Here is a 16,504-nt window from a genome sequence, read left to right as displayed (position 1 = left end):
GTAGCATTCTGGGCGTTCAGAAAAACGCCCAGTAAGGAAGAATTTCTGGCGTTTAACGCCAGCCAGGGTACCTGGCTGGGCGTTAAACGCCCAAAATGGCCACCAAATGGGCGTTAAATGCTAGAATGGGTATCATTCTGGGCGTTTAATGCCAGAACAGCTAGGGGAGAGGTAATTTCGTTTCCAATTCAATTTTTTTCAAATTTTCATGTTTTAATTCAAAATTTTCTGCATTCAAACATTACAAACATTCATATTTTAATTTCCATTAACAAAAATTCATAATCTTAAAAATTCTTTTCTAATTCTTTTTCAAAATTTTCTCAATTCTTTTTCAAAACTCATTCCTCTTTCCAATTTCTTTTCAAATGTTTTTAACTCATTCATATTATCTTTTATTTCTTAGATACATAAACAAAAATTCAAATCTAACTTCCTCATATCTTTTTCATATCTCTTAAATTTTGAAAACAATCTTCTCTTTTTCATATCATGTTTATCTTTTATCAATCATATCTTTCATATCATATCTTTTTCTAAAATTTTGAACCTATTCCCTCCCTCCCCTTTATTTATACATTCGGCCATCCCCTTTATCCATCATTTGAATCCTTCTCTCCATCTATTCATCTTCTTTCTTTTCACTTTGCTTGAGGGCAAGCAAATCTCTAAGTTTGGTGTGATTTCTGTGATCCCTGAGTTAAAATAAACCAATCTCATGGCACTCAAAAGAATACAAATCGCTTCAAGAGAGAAGAAAGAAAGCAATCCAAAACCACGTTGGATGCATGAGAACTTCTGCACCAAAAAACATGCAGACCATTATTTCAAAATTGTGTGCAGAAGATCAGTGATCCCGGAAGTTAGGTTCAATCTGAAAGAAGATGAATACCTGGAGATCCAAGAGCAGATTCAAAACAGGGGCTGGGAAGTCCTGGCTAATCCTGAGATACATGTTGGAAGAAACATGGTCCAGGAATTTTATGCAAATCTGTGGATAACAGAAAAGCAAAGATTAGAGGGAACTGCTTTCTACTCCTTTCGGACTATGGTCAGAGGAAATATTATTTACTTCCATTTTGATAAAGTGAGAGAAGTTCTCAAACTTCCTCAACTACAAGATGATCCAGAGTCCTTTAATAGGAGAATGGCCAAGGATAAAAGGCTAGATCAAGTTCTAGAGAATGCCTCCCTGGAACCAAGTGGATTACTAATTCAAAAGGTGTCCCAAACCAACTAAAGAGAGGTGATCTCAAACCAGTTGCTAGAGGTTGGCTAGATTTCATTGGGCGTTCTATACTCCCAACCAGCAACCGATCTGAAGTCACTGTCAAGAGGGCAGTGATGATTCACTGTATTATGCTGGAGAAGGAGGTAGAGATTCATCAGCTGATCCCTGTTGAAATTTACATGTTTGCAAACAAAGAATCCACTGAAGCCAAATTGGCCTACCCAAGCTTGATTAGTCTGTTATGCAAAGATGCGGGGGTACAGATGGGTGTGGATGAATACATCACAGTTGAACACCCAATCACCAATAAAGTGATGGATAGACCTCAAATTCAAGATAACCTCATCAAGAGGGGGGCGCATGAACTCCTCCCAGAAATTTCTCAATTTGACTACTGGGTCCACTTAGAAGCATCTGTCACCAAGCTGCAAGAAGCTGTGAATCAACTCAAAGAAGAGTAGCAGAATCAAAACAACATACTCTGCAAAATGCTCATGGAACAAGAGAGACAAGGGTGTGAAATACAGGAGCTAAAGCGTCAGAAGCTGTCCCTTGAAGAGTTGGACGTCCCACAGATTGAAGGAGTACCTACCCCTCAAAATCAAGGTTGTTGGGTCCTAACTCTGTGATAACTTTTATTATTAGAAACCTATTTTAAGAGTTACATAAGCATTAGTATTAGAGTCATTTATTTTTATGTCTTCAATTTTCTTTCTTTTTATTTGTCTGCCTTTATGTTTATTTTATGTCTTATTTTTATTTCATGATCAATAAAGTTTAGAGTCTATGTCTTAAAGTTATGAATGATTCCATGAATCCCTCACCTTTCTTAAATGAAAAATGTTTTTATTTGCAAAAGAACAAGAAGTGCATAGTTTCGAAATTTATCTTGAAATTAGTTTAATTATTTTGATGTGGTGGCAATACTTTTTATTTTCTGAATGAATGCTTGAACAGTGCATATTTTTTGAATTTGTTGTTTATGAATGTTAAAATTGTTGGCTCTTGAAAGAATAATGAAAAAAGAGAAATGTTATTGATAATCTGAAAAATCATAAAATTGATTCTTGAAGCAAGAAAAAGCAGTGAAAAACAAACAAAGCTTGCGAAAAAAATGGCAAAAAAAAAATAAAGAAAAAGAAAGAAAAAGAAAAAAAGCAAGCAGAAAAAGCCAATAACTCTTTAAACCAAAAGGCAAGGGTAAAAAGGATCCAAGGCTTTGAGCATTAATGGATAGGAGGGCCCAAAGGAATAAAATCCTGGCCTAAGTGGCTAAATCAAGCTGTCCCTAACCATGTGCTTGTGGCATGAAGGTCCAAGTGAAAAGCTTGAGACTGAGTGGTTAAATTCGTGGTCCAAAGCAAAAGAGTGTGCTTAAGAGCTCTAGGTACCTCTAACTGGGGACTCTAGCAAAGCTGAGTCACAATCTGAAAAGGTTCACCCAGTTATGTGTTTGTGGCATTTATGTATCCGGTGGTAATATTGGAAAACAAAATGCTTAGGGTCACGACCAAGACTCATAAAGTAGTTGTGTTCAAGAATCAACATACTAAACTAGGAGAATCAATAACACTATCTAAATTCTGAGTTCCTATGGATGCCAATCATTCTGAACTTCAAAAAATAAAGTGAGATGCCAAAACTGTTCAGAAGCAAAAAGTTACTAGCCCTGCTCATCTAATTGAAACTAATTTTCATTGATATTTTTGGAATTTATTGTACTTTCTCTTATTTTTATCCTATTTTGTTTTTAGTTGCTTGGGGACAAGCAACAATTTAAGTTTGGTATAGTGATGAGCGGATAAGTTATACCCTTTTTGGCATTATTTTTACATAGTTTTTAGCATGATTTAGTTACTTTTTATTATATTTTTATTAGTTTTTATGCAAAAATAATATTTCTGGAATTTACTATGAGTTTGTGTGTTTTTCTGTGATTTCAGGTATTTTCTGGCTGAAATTGAGGGACCTGAGCAAAAATCTTATTCAGAGGCTGAAAAAGGACTGCAGATGCTGTTGGATTCTGACCCTCCTGCACTCGAAGTGGATTTTCTGGAGCTACCGAAGCCCAATTGGCACGATTTCAATTGTGTTGGAAAGTAGACATCTTGGTCTTTCTATCAATATATAATAGTCTATACTTTTCTCGAGATTTGATGGCCCAAACTGGCGTTGAAAGCCAGCCAAAACCTTTCTGGTGTAAAACGCCAGAACTGGCATAATTCTTGGCATTAAACGCCCATTTTGGCACCCAGGGTGGCATTTAACTCCAACTTGAGGCATATGCACGTGAAAGCTTGAGAGCTCAGCCTAAATACTCACCAAGTGGGTCCCAGAAGTGGATTTCTGCACCTTCTGCACTTAGTTTCTCATTTTCTGTAGACCTAAGTTACTAGTTTAGTATAAAAACTACTTTTAGAGATTCAGTTCAAAACTCATGACATTTTTTACATTTCATATTGTATCTTCTACGGCATGAGTCTCTAAACCCCATAGGTGGAGATGAGGAGCTCTGCTGTGTTTCAATGGATTAACGCAATTATTGCTGTATTCTGTTCAATAGCGCTTGATTCTATTCTAAGATACTCAATCGTACTTCAATCTAGAGAATATGATGATCCGTGACACTCATCATTATTCTCAATTCTATGAACGTGTGCCTAACAACCACTCCCGTTCTATCTGAGCTCAACGTAGTCATTGGGCGATAGCTTGAGTGCGTATCTCTTGGGTCTCTGATTTACGGACCGAGTCCGTGAGATTAGAACTTTCGTGGTAGAGGCTAGAACCAATTGGCAGCATTCCTGGGATCCAGAAAGTCTAAACCTTGTCTGTGGTATTTCGAGTAGGATCTGGGAAGGGATGACTGTGACGAGCTTCAAACTTTGCGAATGTTGGGCGCAGTGACAGTGTGCAAAAGGATAAGGATCCTATTCTGACGCTAGTAAGAACTGACAGATGATTAGCTGTGCGGTAGCTGTACATGGTATTTTTCATCCGAGACGAGAAATTCGACAGTTGATTAGCCGTGCAGAGATCGTATCTGGTATTTTTCATCCGAGAGGATCATACAGCTTGCCAATTAAGGAAGCCTTGCGTGTTTGGAGAAGAAGACAGTAGGAAAGCAGAGATTCAGGCGACAGAGCATCTCCGGAACCTCAACCTGTTCCTCATTATTGAATCCCAAGTATCATTTATTTCATGTTATTTACTTTCATAAACAAAATCAATTTAATCATTAATCTCCTGACTGAGATTTACAGGATAACCATAGCTTGCTTCAAGCCGACAATCTCCGTGGGATCGACCCTTACTCACGTAAGGTATTACTTGGACGACCCAGTGCACTTGCTGGTTAGTTGTGCGGAGTTGTGAAAAGTGTAATCACAATTTCGTGCACCATATTTTCATTTTAATAATCATGCTTATTACTCTGCTTACATAAACTTACTATTAGGTCATGTTTAGCTTTTCATTATGTTCCTCATTCATGCATCATATTTCAAAAATTAAAACAAAGAAAAAAAATAACAAAAGTTTTGCCAAAATATTCATTTATGCATGCAAGCGCCTAACGCCACACAAACTTAGCATCTTATATTTTTGTATGCTCTCTATTGTTTGATAATGTGACCAAACCTTAAGTTTGGTGTTCTTTAATCTGTATATGGCTAAACTCTAAGTTTGGTGTTGCAATTAAAGACCAAGGATGAAGATGGAGAGAGCAACAAAGGCAACCAGTAAAAAAAGTAATGTGGCTTATGGTGGTTAGTTGTTCCTCTCTTTTGACTTTTCTTTCATTTATCTACCCGTACATCATGCATGCCTCTTGTCTTTGCATTATCCATACGTGTTACTATGCTTATTCTCTGAGCTTTCTAAACCTTGTGAAGAAAGAATTGTTTGATGAAAGGAATGTTGAATCTAATGAATAAAATCCTCTTATGAAAAGTGGTGGTCCATAACCATGTGATTATATTCCATAGACTGTGCTTAAGGGTTAATAATCTTGGAGGAAGGAGAAGAATGATTCTCCATGAGCAGAGGCTTAGAAAAGTATTATGAGGTCTCTAAACAAAGAAAAAGAAGATCCTTGGCTTGAATTACAAAGAAAAAGAGAGAAAAGAAACAGCAAAGAAAAGAAAGAAAAATGAAAAGATCAAAAGTAAATCACAGTTGCAAAGCTCTGAGCATCAATGATTAAAGAGCCCAGTTATGTGTCTGTGGTGTTGATTGTCTAAGGATAAGGCTCGGGTAATTAGATCCAAGGGGTACTTCGTCACCCGGTAACTTGGGCCAACTGGTCCAGGATTATCAATCGAAAGCCCACAATCCAGAGTTTTCTTGAGACAAAATATTTAGAAGTCCAAAGAGGCTCTGGACATCGATATCTGGAAATTTAAAGTCTTTAGCTATATTCTTGTGGTACAATCGTGGTACAACCGTGTCAAAGAGAGGCTTGGGTAACTAGATCCATGGGATGCTTTATCACCCGGTAACTTGGGCTAATCTGGCTCAGGATTATCGATCGAAAGCCCACTATCAAGAGTTGCCTTGAGACGGAACACTTAGAGTTGTCAACCGAAAAGCTCTCAATATTATAAATAAAGAATTCAAGGATCAATCAAAGCTAAAAGAAAGAGATATCATATTATCATCTGAGCCTCAGTTCTAAAGGATCCCTCACTCTCAAGACTTCAAGATTCATTAAGAAAGAAGAAAATTCGTTTATAATCACATGGCTTGCTAAACCCTAATCTCAAGAGGAACATGACCTTCAAGAAGATTCAATTCTCTTCCATTCAGTTATTTTCTTTCCTTTTCTCTTTGCTTGAGGGAAAGCAAAGTTTAAGTTTAGTGTTGTGATATGATGTGCTCACATCATTAGTTGTTTTTCTTTCTTTAATTCATTATTTTCTTAGGTTTAATTACATTCTTATCTTCTAATCTGTCACTTTTAAGTATTTTGTGCTACTAAGGTGTTTGCTAAGTATTTTTAAGGAATTATGATCAAAAGATAGGTAAATCAAGTGGCAAATTGAAGGTTGATCCAGGAGGAAGCTTAGCATGAAGAATCAGGAGCCAATAATACAAGGATCAACCCATGCAAGTCATGCAAAGAAGCATAGAACAGGGCGTGCCACGCCCTGGATGAAAGGAAAGAGGGCGTGTCACGCCCCAACATCATCAAGACCACGCGTGCCACGCCCTAAGGATAAGTCACCCAACGTGCCATGCCAGGCACATGCTTGCCATGCCCTAGCACAAGAAAGAGGGGTGTGTCATGCCCATGAATAAGAGCACAAGAGCGTGCCATGCCCTATGAAATCAAGCAAGGGCGTGCCACGGCCTAGCCCAATTTCAACCCCTAGGAGTGTTGTCCAATTCAGGCGTGCCACGAGGAGTCATGGGCATGCCACACTAGCCTAAATTTGCCTTGTCCAGTTTTGATTCATCACAAGTCGAACCTTGAAGATTTGATTTTGATTTTGAAGATTAAAGAAGATTTTGTAATTAATTAGTTCTAAATTCATTTTAATTCTGTTTTGACATTTTAGATTTGAATTAGTTAGAGATTATCTTAATTATTCTGATTAAGATAAGATTAGGATTTGAATTGGAATTAGAAAAACCTAGGTATAATAAGTAAATTACATTCACAAAGGAGGCATCGAGCTTCCTCCGCAGACTTTTCATCTTTCTGTTTTTGTATTCTCCATAAGTCACTAATTCTTTCTCAAAGGGTTAAGGACTCTGTTTCTATTTCGATGAATTATTAATCTAAGTTTCTTTCTATTTTAAAGCTTGCATTGGTCTGTTTATGATTGAGTATTTCGTTCTTCATCCCTAAAGGATTAGTAGTGTTAAAGGTGTGCTAATCTCGTTTTGAATTCGTTTATTGACTGGACAAAGCTTATATCCGAATTGTGCTTGAAAACTCTTTCACATGGCTTTCTAAATTAACTAGACATATCATTTTAAAAGCGTGTGACACAGCACACACTACAAAAAAATTTGGTAAAAACAGCAGTTTTTTTTTTATTTACGGTGGTTTGAACTGCCATTATTACTAAGAACGGGGGTTTTGAAAAGCGAGGTAATTCTGGGTGCCATTATGGTTATTACGGCGGGTTTCTAAAAACCGCCACAATTTCCTAGGTTAAAATGGCAGTTTTCGGGTAGGTTAAAACGGCGGTTCAAACCGCCATTATTTCCGAATAAAGGAATTTCTTGTTGGTTAAAATGGCGGTTCAAATCGTCGTTATTTCCAGGTTAAAATAGCAGTTGTTGGATAGGTTAAAACATCGGTTTGAATCGTCATTATTACCATGATAGAGTGGCATTTTGGTCGGTTAAAACGGCATTTTTGAACCGTGGTTTTTACCCTGACAGAGTGGCTTTTGGTTGGTTAAAATTGCATTTTGGAACCGCCATTTTACCCTGACAATGACATTTTTATTGGTTAAAACGATATTTTTACCAGGTAAAAGTGATCTTTTTTATCTTTTAAAAAGACAGTTTTTTACTCTCATTTTTATCGCATTAAACAAATAATTTTGTGATTAAAAATTCACAATAACAAAAAATCATAATCCATAAACGAAATATTATAACTCATAAACAAGGTATTAAACATAATATATGATTTTTTAGTATTGGAAATAAAAAATAATGATTCCTATACAAAAACTTGTCTTACTAAACTAACCAAAATACAAGCATTGTGATATGAAGATTTATACCGGTTCGGAATTCAACCAAATAATTTCGTTGTGAGCATAGTCCAAACCGATATTCGATCCTCAAATCAAAGTTTAATTTTGGTTGTCACAAGTCCAATCCAATAAAAATAACTGAGAGTATTAGTCCCGGGTCATCTTTTCAAGGAATTGCAGTGAGGTATGCATATTATTGGTTATGGTATCCAAGGGGTGGGTTGGAAAAAGGGGCAAGAAAATAAAATCAAATAACTAAAGATAACAACTACTAAAATCTTGGTTTTGACTGACGCGTACGCTGACATGCACCACATGCAGAAAATGCAAAAGACGCTGGGGGCGATTTTGGGCTGAGTTTGGACCCAGTTTTCGGCCCAGAAATACATACTAGAGCTAGGGGACAAGCAGAGACTCGACACACATTCTCATTCGCATAGTTTTTAGTTTTAGTTTTGAATCTTAGAGAGAATATACTACTTCCTCTAGGTTTCTTCACATTCATAGTTTTAGAGTTCATGCTTTTGATTTGGATATTGAGAAGAGTTACTAGCTCCGTTGAAGTTGCCATTATTCTAGTTTATTTCCTTCTTCCTTTACTTTTTTTAATCACCCATTAACACTGTTCAGATACGTATGTTTATAATTTTGGGATTTATTAATGCAAAGAACTATTTTTTACCTTTAATTAATTTTTAGTTATTATTTTATTTAGTTTATCATGTCTTCTTTTTATTCACTTTATATGTCTGTGAAAGTGGTATTCATGTCAATAGAGTAGACTCCCAACTTGACTTGAGAGTTGATTGAAAGGAGACCCTTGAGTTGGAAACTCAAGTGTAACTGGGAACTGGAAATTTTTGGCTGGCTCTCTAGTCACTAATGCTAATCCTTCTATAGGAGATGATTAGGACTTGTGAATTGGAGCTGGTTCAGTTACTTGACTTTCCTTTATTCGGTAAGGGATAACTAAGTAGAGACAACAACCTATTACCATTACACTTGGGAGAATCCAACGAGGATAGAACTTCCAATTAATCTTCTCCCAGTCAAGGCCTTTTATTTTAATACATAAAACCTCTTGTTAATTTCCAGTGCTTTAATTTATTATTATTTTAATTTCCCGTTCTCCAACTCTAAAATTTCTCAAAAAATTCCTGACTAATAAAATAGCACTCTTTTGTCAACTCGTTGGGAGACGACTAATGAGCGGATAATTTATACGCTTTTTGGCATTGTTTTTACATAGTTTTTAATATGTTTTAGTTACTTTTTAGTATATTTTTATAGTTTTTATGCAAAAATTCACATTTCTGGATTCTACTATGAGTTTGTATGTTTTTCTACAATTTCAGGTATTTTTTGGCTGAAATCGAGGAATCTGAGCAAGAGTCTGATTCAGAGGCTGAGAAAGGACTGCAAATGCTGTTGGATTCTGACCTCCCTGCACTCAAACACAATTTTCTGGAGCTACAGAAGTCCAATTGATGCGTTCTCAATTGGGATGGAAAGATAACATCTTGGGCTTTCCATCAATATATAATAGTTTATACTTTGCCCGAGATTTGATGGCCTAAACTGGCGTTCAACGCCAGCCAGAGACCCTTTTCTGGCGTAAAATGCTGGAACTGGCACCAGAATTGGAGTTAAACGCCCAAATTGACATCCAAGCTGGCGTTTAACTCTAGAAAAGGCCTATGCACGTGTAAAGCTCAATGCTCAGTCCAAGGACACACCAAGTGGGCCTTGGAAGTGGATTTTCTGCACTATCTGCACTTAGTTACTTATTTTTTGTAATCCTTCGTAACTAGTTTAGTATAAATAACACTTTTTACTATTGTATTCAAATTCTTATACCACTTTTCACATTTGGAGGCTGGCCACATGGCCATTCCAAGACATTTTTCTCTTATGTATTTTCTACGGTGGAGTTTCTACACCTTATAGATTAAGGTGCGGAGCTCTACTGTTCTTCATGAATTAATGAAAGTACTATTGTTTCTCTTTCAATTCACGCATGTCTCTTCTCCAAGATATACTCTTGTTCTTAATTCAGTTAAGTCAGAATGAAGGGGTGATCCGTGACAATCACCCACTATCTTCATTACTCGCTTAGCCAAGATCCGCGTGCCTGACAACTACAAGCGGTCTACATAATATTCAACGTAGTCATTGGACGATAGCTGGAGTATAATCTCTTAGGCCTATGGTTTGTGTATTTGACTTGCATCTCTTAACAACAGAGCAGTCGAAGTCACAGAGATCAGAACATTCGTGGTAAAGGCTAGAACAAACGAGCTTCAAACTCACGAATGTTGGGCGCAATGACAGTCTGCAAAAGGATAGAGAGATCCTATTCCGACACAAGTGAGAACCGACAGATGATTTGCCGTGTGGTAGCTGTGCCTGGTATTTTTCATCCGAGACGAGAGATCCGACAGATGATTAGCCATACAGAAGTCGTGCCTGGACCATTTTCACTGAGAAGACGGGTTGTAGCCATTGACAAAAGTGATCCACCAACATACAGCTTGCCATGGAAGAGAGCACGCAAGATTGGATGAAGACAATAGGAAAGCAGAGGTTCAGAAGCAACAAAGCATCTCCAAACGCTTATCTGAAATTCCCACCAATGAATTACATAAGTATCTTTATTTTAATTTACGTTTTATTTATCTTTCAATTATCAAAAACTCATAACCAATTGAATCCGCCTGACTAAGATTTACAGGATGACCATAGCTTGCTTCAAGCTGGCAATCTCCGTGGGATCGACCCTTACTCGCGTAAGATTTTATTACTTGGACGACCCAGTGCACTTGCTGGTTAGTTGTACCGAAGTTGTGAAAAGTGTGATCACAATTCCGTGCACCAAGTTTTTGGCGCCGTTGCCAGGGATTGTTTGAGTTTGGACAACTGACGGTCCATCTTGTTGCTTAGATTAGGTAACCTTTCTTGTTTCAACCTTTATTTTCTTTTCAAAAAGTTTTTAAAAATATTTCCAAAAAAAAGTTTTCGAAAAAAAATGTTCTTCAGAATTTTTAAGAATGAATTCCACCTTAAAGCTTCATGATGATATGTTGAACCTTGGCTGGCTATTAAGCCATGTCTAATCTTTTGGACTGAAGCTTCCACTTATCATTGTAACTATTGGAGGCGCCTTTGGATTCTCATTTATAATTCTGTGCTAAAGCTTGGCTGGCCATTTGGCCATGTCTAATTCTTTTGGACCGAAGCTTTAGACTAACATTACATGAATCCTGGAATTCTTATTAAAAATTTTGAATTCCTTTATTTTCTTTTTCTAAAATAATTTCGAAAAAAATACAAAAAAATTTAATAAAATTATAAAAACCAAAAAAATTTTGTGTTTCTTGTTTGAGTCTTGTGTCAAATTTTAAGTTTGGTGTCAATTGCATTTTTTTTTATTTTCTTAAAATTTTCGAAAATTCATGCATTATGTTCTTCATGATCTTCAAGTTGTTCTTGATGATTTTCTTTGTTTGATCTTTACATTTTCTTATTTTGTGTCTTTTCTTGTTTTTCATATGCATTTTCGAATTATTAGTGTCTAAAGTTTAAAAATTTTTAAGTTTGGTGTCTTGTATGTCTTTCTTTTCTTAAAAATTTTCAAAAATATGTTCTTGACGTTCATCATGATTTTCAAAGTGTTCTTGGTGTTCATCCTTACATTCAAAGTGTTCTTGCATGCATTATTTGTTTTTATCTTAAATTTTTATGTTTTGTTTCATTTTGTTGTTTTTCTCTCTCCTCAATAAAAATTCAAAAGTCAAAAAAATATCTTTTCCTTATTCTTCTCATAATTTTCGAAATTTTGAGTTGACTTGGTCAAAAAATTTTAAAATTTAGTTGTTTCTTGTTAGTCAAGTCAAAATTTCAATTTAAAAACTTTATCTTTTCAAATCTTTTTCAAAATCAATTCTTTTTCATTTTTTTATGATTTTTGAATTTCATTCTTAAAATTTTTCAAAATCTTTTTCATTTTTCTTTTAATATTTTCGAAAATTTTAAAACTAATTTTTCAAAATCTTTTTCTTAATTTTATTTCATATTTTTGAAAATCCTTGCTAACAATTAATGTTTTGATTCAAAAAATTCAAGTTTGTTACTTTCTTGTTAAGAAAGGTTCAATCTTTAAATTCTAGAATCATATCTTTTAGTTTCTTGTTAGTCAAGTCATCAACTTTAATTTTAAAAATCAAATCTTTTTAATTTCTTTCTTAATTCTTTTTCAAAATAAATTTCAATCATATATTTTTAAAATTTTAATTTCAAAATCTTTTTCTAACTTCTTATCTTTTCAAAATTTATTTTCAAATCTCTTTCAACTAACTACATGACTTGTTTGTTTTAATTTTAAAAAGTTTACTATTTCTTATCTTTTTCAAAACCACCTAACTACCTTTTCACTTCTAATTTTCGAAAATCACTAACCACTTTTTCAAAAATATTTTTAATTAACTAATTGTTTTAGTTTTTAATTTTCTTGTATTTCTTTTTCAAATTTTCAAACACTAACTAAATAATTAAAATAAAAACAAAAATATTTTTATTTTCTTTTATTCAAAAAAAAAGAATTTTCGAATACTCTCTCTCTCATCTCTTTCTATTTATTTTGTTTAATTACTAACACTTCTCTTCTACTCATAATTCGAACCCCCTCTCTTCTCTCTGTTCGAATTACTCATCTCCTCTCTCTTCTCATTCTTCTATTCTTCTTTTCCTTTGACACATAAAGGAATCTCTATACTGTGATATAGAGGATTTCCATTCTCTCTTTGTTCTCTTCTTTTTCATATGAGCAGGAACAAGGATAAAGACATTCTTGTTGATGCTGATCCTGAACCTGAAAGGACTTGAAGAGGAAGCTAAAGCACAACACTCCAGAGAGGACCTTACAGCAAATTTCAAAAAAGAGGTAGACATGGCAGTCGAACCTGAGAACAATGGTGGAGATGCAAGGAAGATGCTTGGTGACTTTACTGCACCAACTTCCAACTTCTATGGAAGAAGCATCTCAATTCCTGCAATTGGAGCAAACAACTTTGAGCTTAAACCTCAATTAGTTTCTCTAATGCAGTAGAATTGCAAGTTTTATGGACTTCCATTGGAAGATCCTCATAAGTTTTTAGTTGAATTCTTACAAATCTATGACATTGTTAAGACCAATGGGGTTGATCCTAGGTCTACAGACTTATGTTTTTTCCCTTTGCTGTAAGAGACTGAGCTAGGATATGGTTGGACTCACAACCTAGAGAAAGCCTGAACTCTTGAGAAAAGTTGGTCAATGCTTTCTTGGCCAAATTCTTTCCATCTCAAAAGATGAGCAAGCTTAGAGTGGAAGTCCAAACCTTCAGACAAAAGAAAGGTGAATCCCTCTATGAAGCTTGGGAAAGATATAAGAAATTGATCAGAAGGTGTCCTTCTGACATGCTTTTAGAATGGAGCATCTTAGGTATATTCTATGATGGTCTGTCTGAATTGTACAAGATGTCATTGGACCACTCTGCTGGTGGATCTCTTCATCTAAAGAAAACACCTACAGAAACCCAGGAACTCATTCAAATGGTTGCAAATAACCAGTTCATGTATAGTTATGAAAGAAATCCTGTGAATAATGGGATGACTCAGAAGAAAGGAGTTATTGAGATTGATACTCTGAATGCCACATTGGATCAGAATAAAATATTGACTCAACAAGTCAATATGATTTCTCAGAATCTGGCTGGAATGCAAGCTGCATCCGGCAGTACTAAAGAAGCCTCCTCTGAAGGAGAAGCTTATGACCCTTAGAATCCTGCAATGGAAGAGGTGAATTACATGGGAGAATCCCATGGAAACACCTATAATCCTTCATGGAGAAATCATCCAAATTTCTCATAGAAGGATCAACAGAAGCCTCAACAAGACTTCAATAATAATAATGGTGGGAGAAATATGTTTGGCAATAGCAAGCCATTTCCATCATCTTCTCACAAACAGATAGAGAATTCCAAGCAGATCCTCTCTGACTTAGCAACTGATGAGCGGATAATTCATACGCTTTTTGGCATTGTTTTTAGTATGTTTTTAGTATATTTTAGTTAGTTTTTATTATGTTTTTATTAGTTTTTAAATAAAAATTACTTTTGTGGGCTTTACTATGAGTCTGTGTGTTTTTCTGTGATTTCAGGTATTTTCTGGCTGAAATTGAGGGACCTGAGCAAAAATCTGATTCAGAGGCTGAAAAAGGACTACAGATGCTGTTGGATTCTGACCTCCCTGCACTCAAAGTGGATTTTCTGGAGCTATTGAAGCCCAATTGGCGCGATCTCAATTGCGTTGGAAAGTAGACATCCTGGGCTTTCCAGCAATATATAATAGTCTATACTTTGTCCGAGATTTGATAGCCCAAACAGGCATTCCAAGTCAGCTCAAGAATTCTGGCGTTTAACTCCAGAACTGGCACAAAAGCTGGAGTTAAACGCCCAAACTGGCATAAAAACTGGCGTTTAACTCCAGGAAATATCTCTACACATGAAAGCTTCAATGCTCAACCCAAGCACACACCAAGTGGGCCCCGGAAGTGGAATTTTACAATAAACACCCTAGCTTACTCATTTTCTGTAACCCTAGGTCACTAAGTTTACTATAAATACTACTTTCAGTGATTCATCTTGTACCTCATGACACTTTACACATTTCTTATTGTGTTCTCTACGGCATGAGTCTCTAAACCCCATTGTTGGGGGTGAGGAGCTCTGCTGTTCTTCATGAATTAATGCAATTACTATTGTTTTCCATTCTATTACGCTTGCCTTCATTCTAAGATATTCATTCACACTTCAACTTGATGAATGTGATGATCTATGACACTCATCATCATTCTCACCTATGAACGCGTACCTGACAACCACCTCTGTTCTACCTTAGATTGAATGCATATCTCTTAGCCTCATAATTCAAATCAGAGTCTTCGTGGTATAAGCTAGAATTATTGGCGGCCATTCCTGAGATCCGGAACGTCTAAACCTTGTCTGTGGTATTCTGAGTAGGATCTGGCAAGGGATGGCTATGACGAGCTTCAAACTCGCGATTGTTGTGCGTGTGACAGACGCAAAAGGATCAATGGATCCTATTCCAGCATGATCGAGAATCGACAGATGATTAGCCGTGCAGTGACAGCGCATTCGGAACATTTTCACTGAGAGGACGGGATGTAGTCATTGACAACGGTGATGCCCAACATAAAACTTTCCATGGAAGGAGTCTTGCGTGTATGAAGAAGAAGACAGTAAGAAAGCAGAGGTTCAGAAGACAAAGCATCTCCAAAGCCTCAACCTGTTCTTCATCACTGCATAACAAGTATTTATTTCATGTTCTTTTACTTTTTACAATTAAATCTGAGAATTACTGATATCCTGACTAAGAGTTACAAGATAACCATAGCTTGCTTCAAGCCGACAATCTCCGTGGGATCGACCCTTACTCACGTAAGGTATTACTTGGACGACCCAGTGCACTTGCTGGTTAGTTGTGCGGAGTTACAAAAGTGTGATTGTAATTTCGTGCACCAAGTTTTTGGCGCCGTTGCCGGGGATTGTTCGAGTTTGGACAACTGACGGTTTATCTTGTTGCTTAGATTAGGAATATTTTATTTTTGTTGGTTTAGAGTCTTTTATTTAAGTTTAGTTTCATATTTTAAGTTTGGTGTCAATTGCATGCTTTTATTTTCTTTTAATTTTTCAAAATTGCATGTCTTTAGTTCTTTCTTGATTTTTAAAATTTCTAAGTTTAGTGTCTTCTTTGTGTTTTCTTTTAATTTTTCGAAAATTTGTGCTTTATTTTCTAAAAATTTTAAGTTTGGTGTTTTTGTGCTTTTATTTACTTAAAATTTTTTCAAAAATTTGTTCTTGGTGTTCATCTTGATCTTCAAAGTGTTCTTGGTGTTCATCTTGACATTCAAAGTTTTCTTATTTGTTCTCTGTGTTTTGATCTAAAATTTCTAAGTTTAGTGTCATTTTGTTGTTTTTCTCTTTCTGCATTAAAATTCAAAAATAAAAAAAATATCCTTTCCTTATTTCACACATAAATTTCAAAATTTTGCATTAATTTAGTCAAAGATTTTAAAAATCATATCTTTTTTTTTAGTCAAGTCAATATTCTAATTTCAAAAATTGATCTTTTCAAATCTTTTTCAAAAAAAAAATCAAATTTTTTTAATTTCTTCAATCATATCTTTTCAATGATATCTTTTTTTATTTGCTTTTATTTTATTTTATTATTTTTGGTCATTTTTAATTAAATAAATAAATAAAAAATAATTCATATCAATTCCCTTTTCTCCATCATGGACATAAGTGGAAGTGAACAGTCCAGAAGGACTCTGGGTCATCTGCTAACCCCATTACAGCTGCATATGGGAGTAGCATCTGTATACCTCCCATCAAAGCAAGCAGCTTTGAGCTAAACCCTCAACTCATTATCATGGTGCAGCAAAATTGCCAGTATTCCGGTCTTCCACAAGAAGAACCTACTGAGTTTCTGGCACAGTTCT

The 16,504-nt window shown here is 35.5% G+C and overlaps 1 non-coding gene across 1 annotated transcript; it reads right to left on the bottom strand.

The window, feature by feature from the left end:
- Positions 1-13,296: 13,296 nt before the first annotated feature.
- Positions 13,297-13,404, bottom strand: LOC112731728 (small nucleolar RNA R71). The gene has a single exon (XR_003167492.1). It is a non-coding gene; the product is annotated as a small nucleolar RNA R71 (small nucleolar RNA).
- Between the last annotated feature and the right edge of the window lie 3,100 nt (positions 13,405-16,504).

The sequence above is a fragment of the Arachis hypogaea genome, chromosome 12 (assembly GCF_003086295.3).
Source record: "Arachis hypogaea cultivar Tifrunner chromosome 12, arahy.Tifrunner.gnm2.J5K5, whole genome shotgun sequence".
In the NCBI taxonomy this organism is placed as follows: domain Eukaryota; kingdom Viridiplantae; phylum Streptophyta; class Magnoliopsida; order Fabales; family Fabaceae; genus Arachis; species Arachis hypogaea.
The sequence above is the reverse complement of the archived record's forward strand: the minus strand, read 5'-3'. Positions and strand labels throughout refer to the sequence as shown.